Source organism: Aquila chrysaetos, chromosome 8, assembly GCF_900496995.4.
Source record: "Aquila chrysaetos chrysaetos chromosome 8, bAquChr1.4, whole genome shotgun sequence".
Lineage (NCBI taxonomy): Eukaryota > Metazoa > Chordata > Aves > Accipitriformes > Accipitridae > Aquila > Aquila chrysaetos.
Window position 1 is genome coordinate 33,526,944 of NC_044011.1, and position 26,899 is coordinate 33,553,842.

The 26,899-nt window shown below is 43.3% G+C and overlaps 1 protein-coding gene across 1 annotated transcript in view; it reads right to left on the bottom strand.

The window, feature by feature from the left end:
- Positions 1 to 22,421, bottom strand: part of BMP2 (bone morphogenetic protein 2) — a 136,292-nt gene extending 113,871 nt beyond the window's left edge. The window contains exon 1 of the mRNA XM_030022307.2: positions 22,320 to 22,421. The gene's annotated coding sequence lies outside the window, so the exon portion shown is untranslated. The remainder of the gene's footprint in view (positions 1 to 22,319) is intronic.
- Positions 22,422 to 26,899: the final 4,478 nt, after the last annotated feature.

Consider the following 26,899-nt stretch of genomic DNA (forward strand, 5'->3'; position numbering starts at 1 on the left):
ATCAACAAACAGATTTGTTCCCAAACTGGATCAGTCACCATAGCAGAGGTGTGCAGCGAATTCCCTCACTTGCTGTGCCATTACCTCCTCCCTCTTGCTTTTCTTCAGGGCCCACTGCAGGATGGGTGTTGTACAGCCAACCTGCTTAGCACTTTGGGAAAGCCTGGGCCAATCTTTATATTCCTTAATACCTTTAACTACCTTCCCTCGCCACGCCTCAGCTTCCTGCTTTTTTCTGAAATTTGCGATGACCTATCTACCCTTAGTTTACGTGCTTGTAAAACTAAGCACATCCTTCAGCCTGTTCAGGATTAGGTTGAAAAAGCAGTACCATAAAACATTCATGATCTGCAGCATTATCCAATTACTAATTCCATTATTCCCATCAATTCTGCCTTCTCTAACTGGACTTATGCAGCCTTGTATTACTGTAGGAGATTTGCCCTTTCTTACATTTTCTGTTTTCTATACAGTATTGATGTGTATAGACTCAGTAAACATTCATATCCACTTCATGTGGGTGTACTAAATATTGAATACACTCCTTTCATCAGCCATGGAATAAACTCCTTTCAAATAAATCAAAATACTAAACAAACAAACAAGCTGGGGAACCATGGAATAAATGCCATTTATTTTGCACCTTTGACCCTCTCACTTGCTCTCTGCTCCCCTGTGTACATCCCAAGCCTCTGCATACAGCCCTAACAGCCACTGGGTTTTGAAAAAGAAAAAGGAACTACCCCAGAATTTCTCCTGCCCCTCTTTGTTTGCCAGAAAAGGCAGCCAGCACATGAATCAGGAAAGAAGCAAGACTACCGCAAGACCAAAATTGCTACCTCAAATAATTTTAAACAGACTGAATGGATTCTGTAAGTGCTGGTTCAGATGCTCACACAGCCTAGGAAGAACCCTGAGGACCTAAAAATTAAGTTTGTGAATAAATCCTTGAAAAATCAGGGCCACTCTCTCCATACCAGTGGAAAACTGAAATTCCAAGTTGTGCAATTGAATGTGACGTTCATTTCTGCAGCTGGTGGGAAAATAGTTTCCTTACAAAATAAATTTAATAAAAAGTAGACTGTTTTGTATCTGTTTTTTCCCTAAGCAACTTCTAAAATGTCAGACATTAATATTAAGGAACTTTGATAAATTAAAAAAATACACCACTGTAATAATATGTAAATATTATTTTTTCCTTCCTTCCTTCCTTCCTTCCATTCATTTACAATATTGGACATGGTCTGATATAACAAGCTGAATTTACCAAGGCCAAAACTGAAAAAGCATTTCCACAAACTCTCCAAATTAATATATACATATACGATAAAATAAAGGTTTATTTCCCTTAAGCCAAAGTGGTTTCACAGCTAGCCTGACTGAAAGCCATTTGCACCACATGGCAGCTGTACACATATTTTACATGTTTGCTTTCATTAGAAATAATGAATTCTAATTTCATTAGAAATACAAAATTCCTCTACACTGGATCATGATCATAGCTTCTATTTGAAATATTTCTCCTGTATTTAAAAAGCCTTTTAGGTTCTCGGATTGAAAATCCCCACTATACAGAAGAGCTAGGGTAGCTCCTATGCATCATGTAAGTTAGGCCATAAAATCTGGGCAAAGTAGCATACAGGCCCTGTGCTGGTCTGCTGTGTACATATGAATTTTAATGACCGCACATCTCAGCCGTATTGCTGCAACGAGCTGTATGTGTGGCTATGTAGACTTGCTACAAGAATTGATTGCTTTTGCTACTAACTCCAAAGCAATAACAAAAGGCAGGAATTGAAGACTTCATCGATGTGTTTGATCTTAGGGCTCATGGGAAGTTGTGCGTTAAGTTGTCTGATTTATCCAGTCTGCAGGCAAATGATGTGTACAAGCTACCTAGGTAACTCAAACAGATGCTGCTAATATTACAGTGCATTGTCAGTCCCAACACACTGGGTATCAGCTATTGCAGCAGTTAGCTTTAGGGTCTAAGGTCCATCTCTTTGGCTTTTGATCTGCTCTGTGGCTTTCCTAAAACCCCATGTGGAAAGGAGGCTCCTGAGCTACCACATGGTGATCATTTAAATTAAACACTTCTAAGCAGACCAGCAGATTAGCAGAAAGAATATCCCCACTGTGTTCAGGGAAATAGTATTTTTCAATGTCCCTCAGGAGGGGTATAACTGCTCCTGGCAATCCCTTCATTAACCATGCTACTGACAAAGGGGTTTGTAATACCACTACTTAGACATAAACAATGTAATCAACCCAAGAAAGCCTAAATAACCCACCCGAATGAGGAAGCTTTAGAGCTTTTTTCTTATTGTGATATTTCACATTCTAAAAGCAGAAAAAACCTCAGCATCGGATCCCATCTTAAGGGGGAAAATGAAGCCCCAAGTTAAGTGTGGGGAAGTGAATCTCCACCTCACTCTTACTAGGCCAGTGGTGTGTAGCATGGGCATTTGGCACTGCAGCTTAGGAGGCTTCAGTCACCATGCTCGGCTCGCAAAGCCAACACAAGGCAAGGCTTTCAGGCCAGAAACTGGGGTTCAGGGGGCAGAGTGTCTCCAGTTTCTCCCCAGTTTATCAAAACTGCAACTCTTCCTTCACTTGTGTTGAAGGTACAATTTACACCCACCTTAGGGCATTAACTAGAAATCCAGGTCCAGCAATACCAAAGCAACCTGTCATATCACTGCCCAAGCTCAAAGACATGACGGAAAATGTACTGTATTCTCCACTTCCTTCCCTTCCCTTCCAACAGCACATCGCTCTGTGTTCCTCCTGGGCCCACTGCATTTCCAGAGAAGCAAAATCCTCTTCTTCCAAAGCCCAGGGCAAAATTCCATGGGAGCAAGCTAGACCCACAGCCCTGTTTGTATCTCTTCCTCTAAGGCTACATCTCTACTAGTAAATTAAGTGTGCCTGGGAACATTCCTGGGCACGGAGGCCAGCTGGCATGGAAAAGCCTGCTTCACGGCTAGCTTCCGCACCGGGGTGGCTGCATGCAAACTGCTGCTTGGGGATGGTCCCAGGAATGTTAGAACAAACCATGGCTAGAAACCATTTGGGAGAGAGCTTCTTGGCATGGCCCAAAAGCATACCAGAGGTGTCCTGACAGTACAACCAGTCACTGGCTTTTGGCTGGGCCCAAAATTGTTCCCAGGCACTGCTTTATTTACCAGCATGGGTGTAGCCCAAGGCCATGCTTACCTCTGCCTGCCCAGGTACCATGAGGAGGATGCAGGACTAGATTAACAGTGTCATCACTTCAGTCAGCTGATCGTGATTTCATACACTTGTTGAACGCACCTTTTATCTATACAGAAGTTGTTGATAAGAGAGAGTTTAGAGCAGCCTAGAGGGGAAACCACTTGAAAGCGGAGTTGCATTGATCCAGAGAGCAGCTCTGGGGCAGGCCTGGACCGAAATGGGGTGGGATCCCAAGATGCTGCTGAGCTGTGGTGAGGCAAGAGGACTCCCAAGGACTCCTGCAGGGCCATGGCCTGTGCTCAGCCATTCCCACAGAGGGGCTGAAGGAGATTTGCTGCAAATTGTGCACAGGCTTGCCAGGATCTATGGAGCTCTACATTGGCACACTAACGGCATGTACCACAACATAGTTTTGCATTGCGTTTGGTCCACAAGCTGGTCCAATGGCATGTACCACAATGGAGTTTTGCATTGTGTTTGGTCCACAAGCCGGTCCAAACTGGCACCCAACTTGTGACTGGCACCCTATTTATCAGGGTGTCACGCTATGGTCATAAACCCTGTTCTGGTTGCAGGGAGCAGTGAAAGGGATCGCCTTTTCCTCCCACATCCTCACTGAGGGGTAGTGCCTCCTCCGCTTCACATGCACAACTGCTGCCTAACTCAGGTCTTCCCATATGCTCCAAGTTAGGATAAAACTTCTCCATGCATTTAAGCTAACCAACTATTTTCTCCGGACCACGTTAGGGAGCAATTGTATGTGCTGTTTTGCTGGCAGGTGAAAGGGGAGTGGCAGCTCCAGGGAGGGGGAAAGGAGCAGGGATGAGCAGCTGGCTTGGTAGAAAGCACTGATGCCAGGTGAGGATGTGTGACCACCACCAGTTTGGGCAGGTTTTTATCTCAGTCTTTTTTTAAAAACAGCTCAGTGGTGGGAGTGAATATGTTTTTATCCAGTTCACCAGACAAACACATGGTCCCAAATCCCTCCCCCAATAGCAACCTGTCCACTAGAGACAATTTCTCAGTCACACCTCATTCAAGTTTTACTCCTTCACTATCAAGCCATAAGCTGGGCAGAAGATATCAGTGATCTCCACCTGTGCCTGGGGCTTCTGCACAGCCAAGGTGAAACCACTTCTCCCATATATGCTGCAGCTCGATAACACCTTGTTTGGGTTCAGGCTTTGCATTTCGAGTGGCCAATCTACCCCAGAGATGAAGGGCCCTTCCCTCCTCTCTCCACCTGCCCTTTATTCAGCACAGAAACATTCTCAAGCAAGCCCAGCTGCCAAGAACACAGTCCCAAGCAACTCAGCTGATCAAAGCACAGGCTGCCACCGTCCCTCCCTTCGGATACCTCCTTCCCAGCCCCAGCCGCCCAGCCCCGCTTCATCTCTTCTGCTAAAACTACCGCTCCTGCACTACACAGGTTCAAAGAGCTGGTTTGTCTGAAAAGTAATCCCTTCTTTGAGCATGTACACAGCACTTCACTTAGTGGGGTCCTGATCTCAGAGCTTCTACATTACGAATACATTCTTTCCCTTTATATTTAAATGAAATGTAAATTCATTTAATAATTAAATCTCAGCTAAAATCTTTAACTTGTAAACCATGATTTAAAAATCTGTAGGAGCCACATTCCCTTCCCTGCTATAGCTGAAGGTACAGTAGCTAACTTTTCAGCTAACATTGTTTTGTTCAAAATCAAATGAGGTTCATATTAAGCCTCCAAAAGGAAATCATGATTGATGATCTGGCCTGCCCAACTACAATTCCTTTAGTAACAAAAATATTTCGTAAGTTCATTTATTATTGAGATCAAGCAATGAGTCTGGAGCTACATAAAATGGTTCCAATTAGATTCAAGTAATTGCCATTTTGAGTGAACATAAGCTTTTCTGGATAAAAAAAAAAGGGCAATAAAAGCTCAAGTAAGCTCACATCTGAGATTTAAGCCTTCAAAGCTTTTTCTGCCTCTTTTTTCCCCCCTCTTTTTTTATTTTTTTTTTTTTTAGCATGAGAGAGACACATACACACAGGAGGACAGGGGGAGGAGAAACAAGGATGTATGAAAAAAGAGGAGTGATTTTCCCAAGCTGATTTCTCTTCCTAGGTGACCCAGTCTCCCTGGGAATGCTGCCCATGTGATCTGCACAAACTGGATCAGCAACAGCAGGAGAATGAAGAGCTTCTGCAGCATCATTAAAATAAGTGGCAAAGAGGGGAAAAGCCAGCAAAGCACAAGTTTAATAATCTCACTGAAATCCTCCTGCAGACAAGGGATAAGTGTCTTCTGCAGGAGCAGCTTTCAGAACAAATGTTGGAGCACGTAGTAAATGAAAACAATTTCAGCACAGCGGCAGCTGCATCCCTAAAGCAGCTGAATTAGTCAACTAGACAGAAAAATGTTTCATGTGCTCATGAAGGCACTTCCTCAGAGCCACTGAGACCGACTCCAGAGCAGAAAGCACTCAGGTGCCCCTTAATACTGAGAATTAGGTTCCCAGCTCAGAGTTAAATACCAGGCCTACTCACGCTTTTCATGCCGTGCTGTGTGTTGAAGCATAGCTTGAAACAATTTTCTGACCAGCGATGGATGCAGCGGCTGAAGCCACTGCCCACCTTCCACGCTGTGAAGAACGTCTTCTGTTCGTGGATGTATGGATGCAAGAAAGAAAAGGATGGGATAAGATAAGATTTCCACACTCCATGAGCATCAGCCACACACACATACCTCATACAGGCATTTCATAGAGCACAGTGTCATCATCCACTGTATTAACTGTCTCTCACTACAAATGTTTACCTTCAGCAAGGTATTTCTCAGGAAGACCATGAGTGATCAAGGGGTTATTAGTGAGGGAAAGAAGATGGATTGTTTCTGATTTTAATAAATTTGTTTTTTCTTTTTATTGCCTAGATGTCATCATTAGATACATATCATTAGATATGTTCCCTGTACCTATCCGAAGGTCTACAAAAGTTCTCTACTGTCTCTATGATTGGTTTAATCTTCAGAGTGCAATTTGCTAGTAATTACAATCAGATCATAAATACAGATTCACATTTTTATAAAGCTTTGTATAGCTTCTTTAAGGTCTGAATATGTATCAATATAACACTTTTTGCTTTAGCTCAACTTTGGTTTGCAACTTTTTAGCGTTCCTATTTTAAGTCTTGGAGAGGAATATGAAGTCTAAATCTAGTGAACTTGTATACATCAGCTGAAACTGTGTGTACTCAGAGCACCTGAAGACTTAGCCTATCTTAAAAACGGTTGTTACAATATCTTGGCATTTCTGGGACTAGTCCCTGATTAAACATGACAAAAAAACAGTATCGTTAAGGAAAAGACAGTCTCCCATGATTCCCACAGGCGCTCTAGCTTCAGATTTTGTTCTAAGCTTGTAAATATTTTTCCTTAACAATGGTTCAAGAACAAAAGTTTTGACAGGCAGGAAATGTCAATATTTGGTTTTGATGAGAAACAACCACCTCTTTTCTCTTGCTTTTAAAAGATTGTCTTTCCCCCCAAAGCAGTTCTCCCGAGAAAGTAGAGCAGCACCTGAGTGCCAAGGCAGGTAAGCGCAGCTATCCAAAGTACTGCTCTGGACACTTCCAACCACAGCTCTGTCTTCCTCAGACAGTTGCTTCCCGAGGCTGTGGGAATGAACTTGGGTGCGGCGTCACGCACGTTTCTATCCTCTGCCAGAAACACGGTGCTACACGTCAATCTAGTCTGGGTCGTGGCTTGTTCTATAGAGCCTTCTGGTGAACATGCACAGAAGTAGCTGCAAGGCTTAGGCCCCGATCAGATTAACTCCTGATCTGGCACTGGAAACCAAAAACAAGTTCACAGCTCCTGTTGTTTGACTTCCCTCTGCTGTGGAAGATTGAGGTTCCATTTCCTTGCTGTTCTGCTACTTGCAAACAGGAGCTGCAGCTCCACAAGACCAGAGCTGCTAAACTCCCTCCAAATTAAAAATAATTGACTTCTTCCCACCTCCTAACGACTGAGCTAATGCCCTCCAGGCATTCGTAAACCCTATAATTCTAAGCCTACAGGCAGCACCAAGGGGTGTGGTATACTGGACCACTCTCTAAATAGCATCTTTCGCTACAGAAACTCATAACCTCATTCAGTGTATCTTTCCCAAAACTTGGGAGTGCCAAATTCACACCGTCCTGCAGTAAACTCTGGATTACCTACAATAACATACAGACCTCCTCTGAGACAGGCTGAACAGGACCGATCCACAAATTTCAAACAGGTCTGATGACCCCCCTTCTTTATTTTGGAGATTTAAAAAAAAAAAAAAAAAAGACAAAGAAAACCACATGTTTTCTGCTCAGGATAAGTCAGTACCCTAAATAGAGAGTGTGTGGAGATTGGAAAGCTCATTACCCCTGGGTAGTGGGAACTGAGGCATAGGGAGGTTTAAGTCATGCTCTCCCACCATGGTCGAGGAAGGCTGTTTTCTGCTTGTGGGTTAATATCCTTTTGTTCTCCCTATTATCCAGGTAAAAAGGAAGCTCTAAATGCAGTTGGCTGTCTGCTTCACCAAAGTTAAAGTCAATTGACTGTGCTGGGGAGTCTCAAATGTTTTCTTTCCTCATAAATTATCTTCGTTAGCTATGTAAATAGAACCCTAATGAGATACTAATTGGTTGTTAAGATTTCAATCTCAAATAACAAAAACAGTTTTGCAGTAATGCATGGATTTGTTTTTGCCAATGTGAAAGCACGAGCCATCAATCTGCAAATAACACACCACTCCTGCACTGGCTTCTGTTGCTGCTGTGTACTGTACACACTCTTCTCGGGCATCTTAGATATGTAATGGAGATGATCAGGTTTTGATCAATACCTACAGCCTTATCCTCAAGGTAGTGTGGCTGCTCCTAAAGTATATTTGAGGCTGCACCCTTAGATGAGATCATCTGCCCTTGCTTCTCAGGCTTCAGGAGGCCTTCCTTACAGGCATTTTATCATTAGAAGAACTGAATGAATACTAAGCACAAGGAGTTTGTGGACTACCTAAAGGAGGATTTCATAGAATAGTTTGGGTTGGAAGGGACCTTTAAAGGTCATCTAGTCCAATTCCTCTGCAATAAGCAGGGACATCTTCAACTAGACCAGGTTGCTCAGAGCCCCGTCCAACCTGACCTTAAATGTTTCCAGGGACAGGGCATGTACCACCTCTCTGGGCAACCTGTTCCAGTGTTTCACCACCCTCAAAGTAAAAAATTTCTTCCCTGTATCTAGTCTAAATCTACCTTCTTTTAGTTTAAAACCATTACCCCTTGTCCTATCACAACAGGCCCTACTAAAAAGTCTGTCCCCACCTTTCTTAAAAGCCCCCTTTAAGTACTGAAAAGCTGCAATACGGTCTCCCTGGAGCCAGGTTGAACGACCCCAACTCTCTCAGCCTTTCTTCATAGGAGAGGTGTTCCAGCCCTCTGATCATTTTTGTGGCCCTAAATTTTTCACTGGTACCAATGCAAGCAAAATCAGTCAACTGAGAGATGCCCAGCAGGAGATGACATTAATGTCTATCTAACCAAAATGAAGTATCAATAACCTAGCTCACACTTGATGAAAGAGCCATTCTGAATTATTTACTGTATGTCATACTTCAGGTTTTAATTTCAATATATTGTGAGATGTATAATAAATTATTTAGGAGCATGACAAATTAAAATGCAGTTTAAAATCCCCTTGCATTTTCTACTCTTAGGTTAACAGTCCAGTTTGCAACAACGATTTGCTAATCTATTTTTGCAAATGGTTTTTTAGAGAGGCATAGATGCATACAAGTTTTCCATTGCAGCAAATCTTATCCATCTTGAATCATTTAACAGCCCATACTCCTTGAGATATACTACTGAAATACAGCTTGGGCAATAGGGTCAAATGTAGCTGCAGCAGGTTAGCCCAGGAGCCTGTGGTTTGTTTTTTCCAGCTTTACCCAGGTGCATGCAATGGTGTGAGGGCTCTTTTCCTCTCACTTAAATTATTTCTTTGTGTGTCAAATAGCCTCTTAGGAAGAGATATTTTATTTTACTTTCTAACTTTTTCTCTTCCCTTTTTCATGATCAGTTTTGTAGGAGGATCTGGGGAATATAAGTGGCGTCTTAACACATCCAGGCGCAGGTTTCTTTGTATTGGGATGGCAGGGAAGAATGTTGTCATCTTCTACTCTGAGCAGTCATGGGTTCGGTAAAGAAGTTGTTTTGTCTTGCAACTCATTTTTAGACCAGTCTTACAAAGTTCTTCATGTCCACTTGTCAAGATATTTTTCATCCTCTTTTTGGCAAACAGAGTAAGGAAACAGATGTCAATATTCCTCCTTGGGACCTCCTTGGAGACATATCTTTAGACATAAGCACAGATGACAGTGATTCAAGCTTTGTTCCTCAATGGGTAACACTTCTGCAAAATTACAATCTTCTGAGCAACAAAATACGCAATATTCAGTCTTGCAAGAGTGATAAGTTTAAGATCCAATATTTCCTGACTCATCAGAGCTCACAATGGAAAGCTTTGTACTGGCTGAGGGGAGAAATTCCAAGTTTCTGTCCATGAAAGAGCCTAAGTTCTTTAAAAATCATGACATGTTTATGTAGAGTAAAACAATTTTAGGTCAATTTAGGACATTCCGTCCCTCTAAAATCTGTACTGCTGAATTTGTGTCTAGATGATAGGAAATCTTTATGTTGTAACAAGAACGTTTTACAATACCCAACTATATTTAAAGCAAAATCTTCAAAGCCTTTGACACATACCCAATGCTTTATACAATGATCTGCAAACAAAACCTTGTTCGCGGTTTTGTTTATAACTGACTCATGGCTTGTCTATTCCGAAATCATGGGACTACCCCAGAGGTATGATGATGAAAACTGCTCCCAGTTGAAAGGCTCTCTACGGAAACAAAGTTCCATCAGACACAATGGTTCAAGGAGCCTCAAAAAGTTTCATTTGGAATATCCTCCATTTGATTCACTTTTGCCCTATCAAAGGCAAAGCAAGAATTTAGAAAGAGCCCTGTCTGTATTGCTGGTATACCTGGAAGCAGCAGACAATGTGACCCTGAAGTGGGCATCCTCTGCCTTGTGCCCCAGCAGGGAAATAGTGGAAGTTCCCTGCAGCTCCACGGTGCGCTGGGATCAGCAGCGAGTTCCCATCACCCAGCCCCATAGCACAGCTACTCAAATACCAGCAGCAACATGGGTGAAAGGCCGTCAAGTTGCTATGCAGGGATGGAGCAAGGAGCCAAAGGGCAGTTGGGGGACCAGGAGTACATTAACTTTTCTCTCAGAGGCAGAAAGGCATCAAAGTACAGCCTTAGCAGAATTGCTACAGAAGGGAAACTGAGCAGCTGCCAGACCCAAGTGCTGCTGCTTTACCTGAAGTTAAAAAAAGGAAAGAAAATGTAGTTTCTTTTGGTTTCTTGAGAATCAGAAATGCTGAATTTCTGCCAGCCTGAAGAGAACCCTCTACATACACCCTTATGTATAGATAATGTATCTCTATGGATACCTTATCTCTGAGAACTCTCCAGCTGAAAAAGCTTGGCTGAAAGGTGCCGTATCCATTTTAATATTGGTCCCCAAGGTGAGAGAGAGAGATCAGTTTGCTTCTTCCTTAGCAAAAGTAAGGCTGCAGCAAAGGAGAGTATGAGATGACTGGACTTTTTCTAGTTCAGGGAAACATCCCATAAGACTGGGATCCAGTTACGTACTGAGTCTACAACAGGTTGCATTAAGGACCATGAGCAAATCATTCCTTGCAATGTGCCTCAGTTTCTACACCTGAAATACTAAGTTAAATAGCTACCAGGCATTGCATAACCCAATGTATATATTTTAGGATGTGCTGACATGCCATATTGCCTGAGCACTTGGTCAGAAAAAATAACAAACACTATTGATATTACAATAATGCTAGCAAATTATAGAGTCTGCAATTACTTTAAATTAAAACCTGGTACAGTTCACAATAGTCAGATGCGGTAGCATGAAACAGGAACCATATTACAATCAAACTGTTTCAGCTTAAATATTTGAGGTTTGGGGCAATTAGATTTACAAATAAAAAACTCAAATTTATATAGAGACCTCAGGTAGTTCAGTTGAAACAAACCTTACTTTTCACAAGAAAATTGTTTTGATAACAGATTTTCCCGGTCAACCGTGTGCTGCTGCAACACAGTTTGTCAGACTTATCTCCCTGCTACTTCTGGTGTTACTTTTGAGCACAGTTCAGATTTTGAATCCGATTCCTTCCTGTCCAGCAATCACTCACTAGAGTACATACTTTTTTTTTTTAATCAAAGCTAGGATTGCATCATGAACCAATTGTGTTGGCTGTAGCACTTTACATGCAAGAAATAAAGACAGCAGCATATGCCTGAAGTTAATGCTCAGAGCTTAATTAACACCAGGGTTTTTCACCCTGGTATTAATACTTTCCTCTTGAATTGAATGGGACTTGACCTTGTCATAACAAGATCAGGGCAAGTCTGTGAAAACAATGTTATGACATCAAAGCCATAGCTAAGGAATGTCATCACATGTGTTGGAGGAGGATATGATGGGGTCCTCTTACAGTAGCAAAATAATGTCAGTGTGAGTCCTGAGAAACCTTCTCAAGTACCAAGTCTCTCTATGGAAAGGGAATGCAATGGGAGAACCTGGCAGATGGCAATTTCTTTAAATACCAGAAGACGTGGATGCGGTCCCTAGCTAGAACAAAGAGGCTCTACTGACTTTAATGGAGCTGGACAGATTCACATCTGCTGGAGATCTGGTCCACTGCAACCAAACTGAGGAAAGGATGTATAAATTAAAATACCACCTCACTGAAGGGCATATAAATTCATCATCAGCATGCTCGGGCATTGCTCCCCATCCCTCATCGTGTAAATAAGGCCACATCATTTTCATTTGTGGGTAAGAGCTCTCAGTTCCTCGTGCCCCTCTCCAGAACGAAAACCCCCACTTACGGCTGGTTACTTTTCCACCCAACGCTTAGCTGGAAGAGCCGCACTGTGAAATCCCTGTTCCCGGCAGCTACTGCCTCATATGGGGGAAGTTCCCCTGTGCCCCCTCCCTTCCAAGGCTTAACAGTACAGCCTTAGAAAGGGGATTTTCCAGTATAAACAGAGCTAAGCCAAACTCTTCTCCTGGCCTCTCCATGCCCCAGCCCATATTTGCCCCACATATAATTACCTGCGGATTTCACCTAGAAGACAGAGGATTTCACTTATAACCCCAAATAGGCAGGCTCTGACGTAATGGCAGTTTGAGGAATATAGGTCAGGGAGGTGGCCTGGCCACTGGAAATGAATTTCTGAAGCAGAATGAGCAACCTTGTTAGAGGGGAAGATAGTAATCAGCAGTGGTCCTTGGATCTAAACATTTCACCTCCAGCACTCTTGCAGCTACAGCCTTCATCTGTTTCACTTTCCTATTTTAAGTTCCTGACTCACATCCTAAATATTGACTTCTGTTTTTCTATTAGCACTGGATTTTCAGCCTCCATATTGACTTTGACTGTACCTATGGTTGATACTAAGCCTCTCAGGTCAACAAACTTTTATAGCTGTTAGCTGCTTAAACCACATTGGGCAGGAACTGGCACTATAGAGCAGTAGCTAGAAGCAATATTATTGGGAATTATAAATTATTCCTCTGCCTGAACTTTTCCTCTTATTCACATAGCTACATTCATTTTTAAACATGTGGCAAATGAATCGCACAGGGAGGACAATTGGGACTCTGTGATTTTGGGAGCACCCGCCACCACTAGCAGGGATGGTGTCTCCTCTGGGAACAGTGGAGTAACGCAGAAGAAGTTATAGAAGGGGTACAACAGCGTAATCTGGGCTGTTAATACCTGTGAGGACAGAAAAGACCCAGCCAGAGGATCAGAAGCCCCAAATCCATCTTAGTTGTACACACAGACTCTTAATCGTCTCCTTTGGCTAACATTTTAGCAGTACACGTAACTGAGCTGTTGCAACCAAACATCAGAGAGACCTGGCCGTCCATCATTTGTAAAACACTTAATGTATATAAGAAACAATAACAACACTAAAAGAACATTACAGCAGTGACAAAGCCAAGCCAAAAAAGTGAGGAAACACAGCAATTAAGATTAACTTATGCCTCACGGTATAATATTTTTTCTGCAGACCACATACTATTTTTTGGAATGGGACCCATGCTCGGGAGCAGGGACGTGGAAGGTCCAGCTAGCCACAAGCTATGTCAAGTATTTTACTGACATAGGACACCTGTGGCATTTAGATGTGAGAGGAATTGTATATAACTGCATCTCTTATAAGATGGCTCTTTGGGCGCTGCTGACCCGGGGGACTTGCCCAGCACAGATGCCTTCACAAAGAGCTCATAGAAATGGCTCGTTTCCCGCCATCCCCCCTCTGCCACTCAACCTCACGGACAGCCAAAATGTGACCCGAATTTATCTTAAATTTTAAGTCCATGCCATGTTCAGTTTAATGCTTTCTAAAAAGTGGTTATCACTGAGGAAATGATTACTGGGATGATAAGCTATGAATGACTTATTCATGCAGTATTTTCAGTCCTTCATCAGTCTACTAGATCTTGTGCTAATGTTCCAGTCCTTCACATACTGATTAATTTTTCATGTGCTACCAGGCCTTTTTCGAGCAAAGACTGCCAAACTAATGCAATCTGGCCATTTAATAAGCTGTTTCTTTCCTTTTTTATTTTTCTTACCCCATACCTTGAGTACAAGCCTGTGGAAGGAAGGAAGGGTCTGTCAGAGAACTTGTATGATATTTGTGATTTATTATTAATTGCTGGCACAGAAGTCCCTGCAGGTCACAGGACCCTGCCTGTGCTAGGCAACGTATTGATGCTGTGCTAGGCAATGTATTGACTAAGAAGAGGGTGTCCTTTCCCCAGACCTTTTAACTAGGTAGAGGTAGTTTCCCCCCTCCTATGTAATGGGAAGGTCAATAAAGGCACTGGCTGATCAAGTGCATAGGCGGGGCCATACTGCAACAGAAACCCTCCAAGTGTCTGGAGCTGAACCCAGATCTACACAGCACCACAATGCCTCTCTTCCCCGCCAACAACGTGTTCCCATTCCTCCCAGCTCTCAGTGCAAACCTGAGAAACATGCTTTTCCTGTGCCTAAAGTCTGCAGAATTATAGTTTTCAAGGATTTACCACTTAATGGCAAAATTCTGGCCCACAATTACACTGTGTTCTCTCTGCCAAAGCACATACATGAGTTGTAATCAGAGAGCATTTTTTTTCCATCCTCCCTCCAACTTTGCCATGAGATGGAAGAAACTGTGATGGGTTGCACTCACTTTCCCCTGCTGTGCCAGGAATGACACGTGCCTCGTCCCAGAAAGCTGTAGCTCAAATCCTGTCACACAGAAAGCACCAGGCTTGCAGCATGCAGCCCATGGCCCCACCAAAACCAATAGGCATTCTTCTACCCACACCCTGTGGCAGGATCAGGGCCATGAAGTACAGGCCATGCAAAGCGAGCAACACATTAAATAACTTTGTGTTTTTCAGATAAAGGCTATTCTTCACCATCTCCTTGATACAGAGGTGGTTTGGCCTTCTTAGACTGATGACAACTAGATGTAACATGAAAGTAACATTTGTTCTACTCTTAACAGTTCAATTTCATTTGTAACCCAAAAAATGGTGTCTTGAATATGATCATCACACATTTTGTCTATTGTAGTAGGAATGAACTCTTCTCCCAACATTTTTGTGAGAATATGCCCGTGTCAGTGGTGACACAGACCATGTGAGCGTAAATGCCCTATGGGAACTGGTCAGCACCGGTGCTTACAGTAAAAACCTAACTCTCTTTTGACAGAGATTCCCTGTACAACTTTAGCCAAGTCTCTCGGGTATTTGGTAGTTTGATTTCTCACCTGTACAACAAGGAAAAGGTAATCCTGCCTTCAGCAGACTGCTCTGAGGATGACTGCACTGGGATTGGGAGGCACTCTGATGTACAGCATGCGTAATGACCCTCAGATACCTAAAACCAATCCTTCTGATGGAAACATTCATAGCCCTTTAGTTCCTAATTCCAGCTATACATTACCACATCAGCAAGATGGAGCAAGATAAGCCTGTTGTCTTAAGCAGATCTCTACTAGTTGATCAGTTAGCATTTTGATTGTGCTAAGCCAGCACACTTGCTTCTGTGCTGCCCCCCTATTCTACAAGTGATGTAATTATCAGGCATTTTAAAAGAAAAGACACACACACACACACACACACACACACAAAAAGCAGTGCTTTGTGAACTACTTGCTGCCATCATGGTCCCAAGCGACCCAGCCCAGCTCTGCTGTGCGCCTGCTATCAGCATCACTTGTGTACTCTGAACAGCTTGTCTTTACCCCATCACTCCACACATGGGAGACTATCCCCTTATTACCCTCACCCAGGGCCCTGACCTCAATTATTAACTGTGTTTAGCAAGGACATTATTAAACCTGACTCTCTGCTCCCAGATGAGCTATCATGTGTCTGTCTTTAACCCAGCAGGAACCTTTTTCTCACCCCATGCCCTTTTATTACCCTTTAATGTGCCCTGAAGCCTCTGGAGCAACCCCAGCCATCCCAGATAATATAATTTCTAGAAGGAGAGTAAAAAAACCCCAGAAGAGTCCACTCCGGAAGATTTTTTCCTAACTGACTCCAAAACGTCTTTCCATTTCCTTTCTATTTTAATCATCCATCTCTAATAACAAATTCTAAAAACGAACAGGTCTCTCCAGTCACAGAAAACTGCTCAGCTGCGGATTAAAGCACGTTACAGTTTTTAGCTGGACACTAGTTCTTTATACCTGTGAAAACTGATCACAACTGTCTATTAAGATTAAAAAGCAAGTAGATATTAATAACTAACTACTAATTAGCTTACATTTTAATCACAGCTTTTATGCCAAACAAAACCAGGAGTGCCACTGAAACATAATACAAAATGTCAGCAAATGTCTCCACTTCTGTGCTTGGCAAATGCAGCTTGCAATGTGCTGATGACATCAGGGCACTGAAGGGCATTGGGCAATGCTCCGGGCTCCTCTTGGGTTTTGGCACAGGAACAGCTCTGTACCCGGCTGTGGTTGGGGCATAACCCTGGGTGTAAGTTAGAGCAGTCTTAAGACAGCTTTACTTCATAAGCAGCAGCAAAAGCCCAGTGGAGGCTGTTCCAGCGGCTGAACCGAGGAGACCTCAGCAGCCTCTAATCCTGTTTTCTCCTTCCTCACTCCTCTTCTGGAGGCTTTTATACAGTGGGATCTGTCAGAGCTCATCTCATGTTGGCAAGGGAATGCCTCTGTGTCACCCTCAAAACCCACAATTGTGTGGGAGACCCTGGGATAATTGGTAACCTCAGCTGGTTAGAGATATCTGCTGTATATCTGCATCTCATAGCAAGGCTGTAGCCTTTGCATAACCTATTCAGCAGCTATGGTGGCTGCCCAGCCAGCAACGCATCTCTCCCATCTCCTTTATTTCCAGTACCAGACACTATACCAGTAGTCCTCATTGCAATGTCCCATGGCTTCACCAGACCATACCGCATGCCAGCACCATCTACCTTGCTCCATCCACCCAGCCGGGCAATCTCACATCCGTCCCAACACCGCCTTGTGCAGGAAAAACTACTCTGGGGCTGCACTTCTGAAGATAACCACCATATTTTTCAATTTCCACTAGTGTCCTCTACTACATGTTTGTACAGTGCCCAGCATCCCAAGGCCTTCATCTCCTTCAGAGCCCCTAGGGGCTGCTATATTGCAAAAAATACATACCAATGAACAGTTAGAGAGCACACAAACATTCACCAAACCTATCCTTTGACTTATGGTAAGCAGCTGAAAAACGCAACCGCCTTCAAATAGAACACTATGGCTGAATATTGCAACCATGATGAACGTTTTGTGGATGAGAATGCTCCCTCCCCTCAAAATATTTGTTTTCAATACCCACAAAGTAGTATAATGTCATTTAGCGAGGAAAATTCTGGCAGTCGATGCACAATCTGGCAAAGCTACAAGTACTGTAGGTGTTATGATACACACACAACATGTTTTACAAATAGAAAGTGGTTTCCAGAGTTCTTTAATATATTCTAATTTCCCCCACATCTGCCCAAAAAAGCTGCAGTTATGAAAATACTGTTGCATACTGAAATATTAAACTAGAAATCTGAAGAGAGTTGTTTTTTTAAAAAGCTCTCTTTTCAGCTATGCTTTCTGCTCTTTTTTCTAAGTCAGGTATGTTTTTAGCAACTTAAACAGGTTGGGTTACCCACAAGAAGTAGTAATTTTTCCACCTAGCAGATTGAGGTATTCATACCTTCTTTAAACATTTCTAAATTTATTCTCCAGTATTATTCAAATAGAAATATTTGCATGTACACCCTGAATCGGATAAAACCCTTTCAGTACTAACCCATGGGTAGAAACCACACAAATTAAGAAGATTAATAAAATGCACCTTCTTTGAATCCAAAGAGCCTTTGGAAGCAGTCCTTCCAAAAATCCATCCTGTCTCAATTGGTTATTAATATTATTTCTTCATTTTACAGGAGAATCCTGCTCAAGAGCAAACCTAGTACCTATACAACACACAATGAGATATACCCCTTACCTGAAGAACTTGCTGGCTAATAGCCAGATGGGTAAGGAATTATTAGCCTAATTTACAGGTGGGAGACCAAAGAAAAAAGAGACCAAATGAACTGCTCAAGGCCACCCGAGACACCTGTGTCAGCACCAAGAACTGAACACTTTTCTTGCACACTAGTCCCATGCCTCAGTCACAACACAAGGCTTCCTTCCCAAGAAATTGCATCAGCTGATTCTTGTGAATTTTCAAGGTGCAGAAAAGCTGAGTTTGATCTTTTTCAAGTCTCTGAGGTCACCAGCTTCACTCTCAGGTGAAGTGACCACACTTACTTTCAGGAACAAAAACCCCTTGCAGAGCATTCAGGTGTGAGCAATGAGTCACGCTGCTGTTTGTCAGTGACTGCCCCATCCAACCTATCCATCCAAAGAAAAGCATGTCTACTCTTTGTGTGCAGGTACTTCCAAAACAGACCTTCACACAAAATCACAGAGCGGCGACACCAACCTGAGCCGACGAGAAGTATGCCAAGGACATATCATGCAGCGCTAACAGTAACATTAGCACTGTCCTAGCATCCTACACCCGAACCAAGAAGTGGAGGTGTGGGGGCTTTACTTTCCCTGGGCAGCACCACAGGACTGCAGGCACGTCAGGTCAGCAGGTCAGCACAGAATTAAGTTTTGCTTCTTTGGTCAGCACTAACTACGCAGTGCTCATCCGCACAGTGAAGATATGTCAGAATTTTCTTCTGGGAACCTGAATGGCGGGGCAGATGTCTGCTGGTGACATCCAAAACCAGTGTCCTAACAGTTTCATAGGTGTTTTCATAATCCAAATGAAGATGCTTCCAGTTTGTCTCAGATGACAATATCCATACACTGTTCTCAGTTCACTTTCTTGGGATGGGGGATTAGCAACTAGGCAATGCGTTCCCCTATAGGGAGAACAGCACGGTGGAGGAAAACTGCAGTCTACTATTGGGTTTGGCAGGCTGTGCTAGCCCAAGTACAGGAGGACTTCAGGGAGCAGGACCTGGAAACTACCGGGGTTTCTCTGTCTTCGTGACCTGTTTATTCCCACAGCCTACAAAAGTACCATGTTCAATCCAATACATCTGTTTCACAAAGAAGAGCAGCCTTTCCAATTGCAAACACCCATGCTGCCCGCATGGAACATCTCCCAGACATCTTGTAATTGCTACACGTGAGGCAACCATGGGGCTTCATGTAGGTTGTGATGAGGGAGAAGCTCTCATGCTGCACTGCTACAGAAGAGGGAATAACATGATGCTGAGAACAGGGCTAGCAGTGTGTGGTACCTGTGCACAACTGCAGATCACGACCACAAGGTCTGTCTGTAGCCTGAGGACAAAAACTGAGAGAGTAAGTTGGTGCCAATTACATGAATTACCTAAGTAATGTTTGCTAGAAAATTACATCCCAATTTTGCCATCCGTTAGTCTGCAAGTAGCTCCACAGACAGCAGAGGAACCAACACTAAAATAAAAAATTACTCAGCAAAAGGTGGGGCTGAGTGATTGTGCCTTTAGCATTTCTTACCTGTTTGCAAATAGAGTCCCATCTTTACAACTCTATTTATTGGGCCAGATCCTCACCTGGCCAGCTCCTCTGAGGTGAACTCAACAATGCTGATTTAGGCTAGCTCCGAATTCATGATTTACAAGCATTTACTGATAGTTACTGCAACCTGTTGTCTGTCTCCAGGTTCTTTGCTAAATTCAGTAGTATTGCTTGTGGTATTTCCACCTCCTGCTGCTGCACAGGTGCCCCAAGCCATTGGGTTATGAATGATGAGCCCAGCTTTGCAGCACCCATCAAGCCATTTGTGAAAGGCTTTTTAACCTGGGTCTTCCCCTTGAAAATTTGACCTGGGAGACGTAACCCTGACCATCAGTCCAGTCTCCAGACAAGCTGAGTCCCAACCCAGCAGACCATGTGGTTAAGTCCTGAGGGACTTAAGCATGTGCTTAAGTTCTCTGCTGGATCAGTGCCTTTACAACCAGTCTGACTGCTTTGCTAGCAGTGCTGAGCACCAGGGCTGAGCTCCAACAGGAAATAGCAGCTTCCCTTTGAAGTCCTGCCACTGATGTTCACGTAGGTGGGACTTCAAAGAAGAGCTACCGCTTCCCCTCCCAGTATCGGAGGCCCCAGTGTTGGAGAAGCAGTACTGCTGGTTTTAATTGCATTAAGGGATGCTTTAGGGCGGACGATTCAGCCCTTCTCAGAAAAAGGACAACTTAAAAAGGTTCCCACCTGCTGGCAAGAGACCCAAGGAAAGGTTAACTCGCACCCCAAAATACCCTTTAAAACAAAGGTCTGTGGAAAGAAATCTCTTCCCCTTCTGGTAACTGTTTTCCCTAGTGCCACTGAAAACTGCCTTGTGTACCTTGTGAGCATCTAGTTTACTCTGGAGCTGTACTTCTGGCCATCGTAAGGGCCCCTTGCCAACTGGGATGTGGATGAGGAATGGCCAACCTCAGCTCCCATAATAGAGATCACCGGAAAAACTGACCTCAACAACAGCTCAACTGAGCCAACATGAAGAAATACCCTCACAGGCAACCTACATGGCTGATTCTGCTGCTGACTCTGCAATCATACACAGGAGCTCCTTTAAATTCTCTGTATCTCTTTTCCTCGAGGGAAAACAAAGCAGAGAAGTCCACATCCTAAATGGTGTAAATAAACTCAACTAATATCAAAACATGGCTCCACCTTTTCTCTTCCCAGTCTTGCAGATTGCCAATATCCAGCTCTTCTCTAAATCTTCAACCAGAAGCAAGACCCAGTCAGATGGGAGAGGGATCAGACCCCTAACACAGAAAACCTGGAGAACCACTGAGTACTGAATGCACTAGAGAAGCAGCCAACGTGCCCAGGGAATAAGAGAAACAGTGCAGGGTTTACATGGATTTGCAAAGCTCTTCCATGTTCATATTGCTTGTTTTTCTCTTCCTGGAATTCACTTCTTATATCCAGATTCCATATATTTCTACATTCAAAAGCTAGCTACATAAGTAGGCATGGATTTTGAAGGAAGATGAGTAATTCTGTATTATCTGAGGACTGAGTACTTTGTGACCTCACTACACGGAGTTCAGTTGAGCTTTGCTGTTCGGGTCACTGACTTGCCATAACCTGGTCATCTCACCTGGTCATTTCATATTTTGTACCTCCACACACCACACTTACACGTTGTTTGTAGAACAAATCCGAGTCAGCAGTAAAACAGTGTATGCCAGTGGGGAGTAATAAGAGGAGGAATTTTACCCCAGTAAAACCAGCTAAGCAAAGATGTGCCCCAAAAGTGCAGAGAGAGCTTGTTGCCAGACCCTGAGGGGCTGACAGCAGCAGCATCAGTATGGTGTGACAAGACTGGACTTGACCACTCAGATGATCCCAGCCCAAACCCTGATGTCTGTCCTGGTGTGAAGAATGACCAAAAAGCTGAACTGAAACAATTTCTGGCTCAGGCAGAAAAAATTAGTGTGGAAAGTCACTCATGTGCCTTTCAGCGGCACAGCCATGTGACTATGGCTTTGCTCAACCAACTCAACTGCAGAACAGCTTGCATAGAAATGCTTGAAAAAATATCTCTTTTTATCAACAGAAAAGTGATTGTTTCACAACATTTCTCTTAAAGTTTTGAGCTTCTACCAAAAAATGCCAATGTGCATTTTCAGCCAAAATGATGCAACTATTCCGTATTCAGCAGTTTCCCATTAAAGATTCTTGGGATTTAGGAGTATGGGGGGTTTAATTGCTATTTTTTCTGAATATTTAATCAACATTTTCCACTGAGGGAGAAAAAATATTCTGGCCAAGTGTAGGTTTCCTTGCAAGGTTGAGAAGGGCAAGGGAGAGGAGGGGTCGCTGTATTTTTCCTTAAAGACACAAACATTCTCTTATAGCTTAAGTCACCGCTACACTTGTGAGCCTGACAAATTTAGAGGACTCAAAATCAATCAATAAAAAAAGAGCCTGACCACAAAGGAAGTTCTGGTCAACCCTTCAGCTTTACATCATAGACAACATTTATTTTATCACAGCCTTAAAAAAATTAAAATAGAAAAATGCATCTTCTTGGAAAACAGCAGTTATTTTCTTCCACTGCCCAGATATTTTTATAAGGCCAGCCTCACTCATGTTGAGAATTACCTTACCCTGCAGGGCAGACCATTTATTTAGAGGCAAGATATTATGTCCCAAGCAGGACACTAAGATGCCTCCACGCAACAAAAACTCTACTGTGCAGCTGAGCTGGACCAGCCTACATCCCAGATCCAAGTCTGGTTTGAAGCACTACCCATACTGTCTGGATACTGGCCTCTACAAATAAACAGGCAAGAAGGTTTGGAGAAGAGGTGAAGCCTTTCTCATTAGTTGTGAGCAAGGAAGGAAGTTGTACCTTACCAAAGACTGCAGGAATTCACAACTCCCTCCTTCCCTTAATAGCACTGCTGGAGGCAGAGGAGCAGGGCAGAGCAGCCTTACAGGGATTGTCCAACAAAATAGCCAAGACAACCTGTGAAATGAAATACTGCACATGAGTAAGGGTGGCAGAACTTGCCTGACAGATACCTTTCTTGCTGGCTAATCATAACCACAATTTATAGCTCTTTCCATTAAATCTTAGCAAAAGGACACAATTGCACAGAAACCGATTTGAATCGCTGGCAAACATATGTCTTAAGCCATATTTGTTCAGAGAATTGGTTCTGATAGTTTGTTGTCCCCCCCAACATGCTTTTTTGGTTGTTTATACATATCGGCTTCAGTGAAACTTCCATTGGGAAAAGGTTTCTCTGGTCCAGGAGGAAAATTCTGGTCAAAACACACATAAACAAACCTGCCCAGAGCAGCCAACAGTTCCAGCATTTAGCTGGAGTGCAAAAGACGTACATTTGAAGGCCTGATACAGATCAGGGAGTTGAACTTGGATCTCCTAAATCCAAGAGGGATATCTTAACACCCCAGCAAGAGACCATTCTTGGATGTTGCTTTTCTGTAGGAGTCATTTCATATCGGATGTAAGTCACAAAATATTTGCTGGTAACAGCAAGACCAATTCTGCAGCCCAGAGACCAGAACACTGAACCAGAAAGAGCAGGAACATGATGCTGGGTCTCCCATACGCCAAGCGAGTGACTTGGCTATCTACTGGTTTATTGCAGTAATAAGAAAAAAACAAACCCTTTATGGATCCTATGTCTTTCAAGCCGAATGGAAAAAACTTGAAATCTCACAACATCTTGTGCAACAGGAGAACCATTTCCTACCCGCTGTTACAGGGGGGTAGATCTGCAGCGTTTATCACCTCTTGTCGCCAAAGTCAGAATCTGGCCTGCTGCCTTCCTCCCTAATTCAGAATGCACTTTCATCTCTAGTATAAACACCAAGAAATATCAAAAGCCCTGTTGACAGTACTGCTCTCATTTTCTGCTTTAAGAAGTTGCCAAAATGTACAAAATTAAACTCTCCAAGTCACAGTAGGCTGTTTTGTCAGTTTATCCAATTAGTAACGTAATACTATCGTAACCTCTATCATTCCTGCTCTTTTCTTTTTTTCTTCCCCCACCCCCTTCCTTTCTTTCTTTCTTTCTTAAACAAGAATTTCCCCTGGAAGGGAACACAGTTCCTCCAAAAATTAAATCACAGCATCAAATTTCAAATCTGCAGATATAAATCAAGTATCGTTCTGTTGACACAGAGGAATATTACTTTGCGTAAAGCATGCTGCTGAAGCGTTGTCCAGGCCACAGTAGGTAGACTATGGATATTACCGTGCTAAAGGTGCTTCTCTGGGAATTTTCTCTGAAATCACAGGAGTCAGAAAGAGGCATGTTTCACTGTCTCTTTTCTGCTACCTCAAAGAGCACATTTGAGGACTGGCCCTGTATTTTTCTTCTTTTCTTTCGTGTTCCTTTCAAAACTAATGGGAAATTCTGGGCCTCAAAAAATATAGAATTAGGTCCTTTCTTATTTCATTAATGAAAACAAGAGCAAAATAAGTAGCACCATTTAATAAACAGCAGTTCTGTGGAAAACTTCTAGGAGCAATGCCAAAAGTTTCTCTAGCACCAGAGCTCCTAAGCAGGGAAATACATCCTCACAGTAAGGCACGCATGACATTTGCAAACGGCCTTCACTTGAAATCAAAGTGTAACATACATTACCTCAGTACATAATTCATTCCTAATCTATTAATGATATGACTCATTAACATATTAGTAGCAGTAGTGGTGTCAATAGGAGTAATACTACTAATAGTGTCATTGTAGTGCTAACAGGTTTCAAAATGCTAGTTCTTCTACATGCATATAGCAAAAGGATTTGTGACCCAGCATCACAGAGGTGGTGAGAGGAGAAGTTTGATAGCCCTACCAGTTGCTTCATGGGATGTGTGCCATTATCTCTTGTTATCTCCCTGAGGAATCACAAAAGATCTAAACGTGCAATCTTAAGGATTGTTCAGGTGTAAGATCCCTGATGGTATCTTTGCTGGACATGGGATGAAATCCTAAAGAATGGGGTTTTTTTCATATTCCTTAAATGTTTCTGTTAGTATTCAATGAGGCGTGAAATGCCTTGTAGGACCTACTGAGCCCTTGTACTGATTTCTGCTTCTCCAGATTGCAAGAATACTCTCACCTCAGGGAAAGGTTTTATGAAGTCATTTTGCAGAACTTGTCAAGAACTACTGCGGAGGAATAACACACAGCCTAAGAAAGCTGTTGTATGTCTCGTTTTCTACTCTCGATTTGCCTGCCTGGAAATCTTAACTGAAAGGACTTGAGGAATCAATCTGTTAGTTTGGGTTTTCCAGAAGCACAATTCCCCTGATGTTGAGGGAAGGTGCCCACGCGGCTGAGCCCACCTGCAAGGCTCAGCCAGCACTGCCACACAGCCAGCACACCCACACAAAGCCCAACAAAAGCACACCGACCTACAGCCTGGCTCTTCCACAGAAGTGTCAGACTCATGGTGGCTGTATTCTGCAAAGGGAAGGTGCTTGCACATGACAGTTGAAAGTTATTGCGTGATTTCTGATCGTACAGTTCAGATCTGATTTATCATAAGTGCAAACACTGCTCACAAGATTTGGGGTTAAAGCCAGGTTCAAGTTTCAAGTATCCTTAAAAATCTGCTGCTTTAAGAATCCAGCTTTGGGGTCGGGCCCTTGGTTGGTTCTAGAAAACTGACTGTGAAAAGAAAACTGGAGAGTATCCCTGGCTTCATGCACAGACAATATCCGCAAGCACAGGTCTGCCTCTGCACCTCCATGGTCATGGCGCAGGGGAAAATGAGCCATTCTGTGACATCTTGCCATGTATCCCTGAATCTGCGGGATCCAAAATCCACACCGCAATGGAAAGTAAGACTGGGCAGGCTGGGAGCCACAGCTGGGGTGGAAAATATCCACAGTAGCGTTATATAAGAACAATAAAAAGCAAGACTATAATTACCTTCCTGCTCACCCTCACCGTGCTGCAATGAAGTCTCTGCCATTAAACATCTCATCTACATATAAAGGTAGTGCATCTTTGAGTATATTAGAATAGTGAAAGCACTACAGCTCTTGTTGGAAAGAAAAGTTGTATGGTATAAGTCACTTCAACACCAAAATAACTGCATTCACATGAGGTCTTGTCCCATTATAACCGGTGGTAAAAAAATTAATATGGAATTATTTCCTAACAAAAAAATTGTATCAAGGCAATTTTTCATGTAAGCGAGGCCTAAAAATGGTTCTTAGAGTAGCTGCTAGGAAAGCTGCCTAATATTCCAACTCTTTCCCAAGTCTCACAGTACCCAGTACCGCTTTTAAAACCCCTGTCCTTGCAACAGCACAAGTTTGCCTCGGGGTCTGCCCAGAGATGCTTGAAAACAGCAATGCGAAAGGTGCAAAACCAGAGGACTGATGTGGGCTCCAAATCCAGAATTTCAAAAGAAGGAAAACACATAGCATATTCACCACTCAGGTGGGCGACTAAAGGACGTCTGTTGAGGCTGACGATGACGATGTTGCTCTGGTGCTGCCTCAAGGGAGCTCTCTGGACCTGAGAGGAGCTGGAGACGGGTCTCCAGCCCCTCAATCGAGACTGTCACAGCCTTGCTGGAGATGGCTGGGGCCATTCAAGGAGTTGCCAATGCTTACCTTCACAACTGGTTTATCTGGCTACCACCTGCTGGCTTTTCAGAGCCCCCAAACTATTATTATCAATAAAATTGTATTAACTACTACATGCCCAAGTGAGTAAGTAGACAGGCTCACCCACTGGGAATGGGAAAACAAATTCTCAAAGGCAGATCTCTCCTCCTCCCTTTCCTCAGGCTTACCTTCATTTTTAAAGACAGAATCAAAACCAGCCCATATCACCCCATGCCAGGCGGGAGTGACAAGGCCCCAGGATCCTCCTTGCCTGTTTTTAGCCTCTTTCATAACTTCATCCAGATCACCCAGAAACTGCTAACTGTGCGCTTGCTGGAGTAACCTTGCAACCTTGCCATAGCTGTCTGCCTTCCTCCTCCAAGTTAAACAACCCCCTGCAATCTCCACTGCGGTGAAAGATAGCAAGTGGGTTCCCCCTTCCTCACCATCCTAAAAGGAGGAAAAGCTCCCTGATGCCTCTCTCCCACTGTACTACTGACTCTTGATAACCTGTCCTGTGCAAATATAGGAAAGGCCCATATCTCAGCAGGGGAAATACACTGCTTGGATCACACAGTGACTCCAACAACTTTTTTGTGAGATCTACAGAGGTGCGAACCTTACCTTTGCAGCGCTTTTGTGAAGCCTCTGCTGCTGAATCTTATTCCTCTCTAGAGGTGGGGACAGTCTTCCCAACACCTCTGCGCTGTAAGAACATGGGCTTTTATATTCAGGCTGCTTTTATGGAGGCTTTTGAGAGGAGAGCTCCTAAATAGAAACCACATTGCCCAGCCTGAGCCAGAGCCTGCTGCATGAGCCCTGCCTACTTCCCGAGTCTTTC